The sequence below is a fragment of the Pavona decussata genome, unplaced genomic scaffold (assembly GCF_977016875.1).
Source record: "Pavona decussata unplaced genomic scaffold, jaPavDecu1.1 SCAFFOLD_1610, whole genome shotgun sequence".
NCBI classification, from domain to species: Eukaryota; Metazoa; Cnidaria; class Anthozoa; order Scleractinia; family Agariciidae; genus Pavona; species Pavona decussata.
The window spans coordinates 1-2,500 of record NW_028146075.1 but is presented as its reverse complement, the minus strand read 5'-3'; the positions used below and the strand labels follow the sequence as shown (position 1 = coordinate 2,500).

The window sequence follows — 2,500 nt, the reverse complement described above, 5'->3', positions numbered from 1 at the left end:
AGTCCACTGGCCCTAGTCCCCTAATAAGTGTATTTCTGTTTGTTTTAAGAAGGTCCTCCTGACATCACCAATCTTCTGTCTTCAATCCTAACCCCAACGTTAACCCTAACGCTAACCCTAACCCTACCTCCCTCAGGGGCAGTTCTATGGTTATGATCCCACGGTAGGCAGAAAAACTATCCCAATCTAGGTTTTCTTGTATGCTGACTCCATTTTAAATGCTTTTACTTGAGTCTGACAAAGGCAAAGCCAAATACTCACCCCTATATGGACGGGGAAGCAAAGTGCGGATTTTGGTAGGTCGGCATTTTCAATCAGGAATGTTGCCATTCGAAAGAGCGTCCAAAAAAACTTGGTTGGGACACATTTATTTTAGAAATTAGCGACCTAACCAGAAGTGCACTTTTTGGTGGGCCTACCCTACCCCCCTCAGGAGCAGTTCTATGGTTATAATACCACGGAAGGCACAAAACCTATCCCAAACTAGGTTTTCTTGTATGCTGATTCCATTTTCAATGTGTTTCCTTGACTCTGACGAAAGCAAAGCCAAATACTCACCCCTATATGGACGGGGAAGCAAAGTGCGGATTTTGGTAGGTCGGCATTTTCAATCAGGAATGTTGCCATTCGAAAGAGCGTCCAAAAAAACTTGGTTGGGACACATTTATTTTAGAAATTAGCGACCTAACCAGAAGTGCACTTTTTGGTGGGCCTACCCTACCCCCCTCAGGAGCAGTTCTATGGTTATAATACCACGGAAGGCACAAAACCTATCCCAAACTAGGTTTTCTTGTATGCTGATTCCATTTTCAATGTGTTTCCTTGACTCTGACGGAAGCAAAGTCAAATACTCACCTCTATATGGACGGGGAAGCAAAGTGCGGATTTTGGTAGGTCGCCATTTTCAATCGGGAATGTTGCCATTCGAAAGAGCGTCTAAAAGAACTTGGCTGGAACACATTTTTGCTATAAATTGTTGACCTAAGTATATAAGCAAGTATATAAGCAAATACTCGTTACATAGCATAAATAGCCTCTAAACACCCGAAAAACCTCTCCAAATATCATTTAAACCTTTTTCCTAACCCTAACACTTACCCTAACCCTAACCCTAACCCCATTTCAAACCCTAATTCTAAGTCAGAGGTCCTCCTCACACCACCAATTTTTTTGGTAGGTCAAAAGACCTCCCCACACCACAGAATTTTCGAAGTCGAGGTCCTTCTCATACCAAACAATTTTTCTAAGAGTTTTTCTAAAAATTTTGAGGACTTTTCACTTAGAAAAGAATTGGGTTTTGTGGTGGACCTTTCAGTTACAAAATATTAAATTGTGTGAGGAGGACTTTTGACTTTGAAAATATTTTGTGGTGTGAGGAGGACCTTTGACTTAAAAAATATTTCATGGTGTGAGGAGGACTTTTGACCTTGTCAAAAAAAAGATGTGATACAAATCTTAGAACAAAGGCTTAATCTCAGAAGATCGTAGCAACAAGGCTACTCTACAACTTACAATACCCCGTTCTTTATTTAAGTCGTCTGCAAAGGATTTATCTCCAGAAACGTTAGAATTTGCTAGCGGCAGTGCCTTGGGAGCTTTTGTCCCCCTTGGCACTTTGGGACGCATGAGGGCCGAAACCCTCTATTCTGGTTCGCCTAAAGTTCTCTGGAGGTAATCATCGTTGCTTTCTAGCACGGATTCTGACTTAGAGGCGTTCAGTCATAATCCAACAGATGGTAGCTTCGCACCATTGTCTTTTCAGGCAAGTGCAAATGCCAATTGTCTGAATCTGCGGTTCCTCTCGTACTGAGCAGAATTACTATTGCAACAACACTTCATCAGTAGGGTAAAACTAACCTGTCTCACGACGGTCTAAACCCAGCTCACGTTCCCTATTGGTGGGTGAACAATCCATCACTTGGCGAATTCTGCTTCGCAATGATAGGAAGAGCCGACATCGAAGGATCAAAAAGCAACGTCGCTATGAACGCTTGGCTGCCACAAGCCAGTTATCCCTGTGGTAACTTTTCTGACACCTCTAGCTTAAAACTCCTAAAGACTAAAGGATCGATAGGCCATGCTTTCACAGTTTGTATTCGTACTGAAAATCAAAATCAAGTGAGCTTTTACCCTTTTGTTCTACATGAGATTTCTGTTCTCATTGAGCTCACCTTAGGACACCTGCGTTATCATTTGACAGATGTGCCGCCCCAGCCAAACTCCCAACCTGACGGTGTCTTGGACGAGGATCCGCCCGTCCGAAGACGGGCGTTAAGTCCAGAACGTGGACCTTGCGGTCCGCCTCCGCTCCATCCAATAAGTAAAAAAACGATAAGAGTAGTGGTATTTCACCGGCGCATTGCTGCTCCCACTTATTCTACACCTCTCATGTCTTTTCACAAGGTCAGACTAGAGTCAAGCTCAACAGGGTCTTCTTTCCCCGCTGATTATGCAAAGTCCGTTCCCTTTGCTGCGGTTTCGCTAGATAGTAGATAGGGAC

The 2,500-nt window shown here is 43.4% G+C and overlaps 1 pseudogene; it reads right to left on the bottom strand.

The window, feature by feature from the left end:
• Positions 1-1,448: 1,448 nt before the first annotated feature.
• On the bottom strand, positions 1,449-2,500 carry LOC146447869 (large subunit ribosomal RNA; annotated as a pseudogene; the record flags this gene model as incomplete).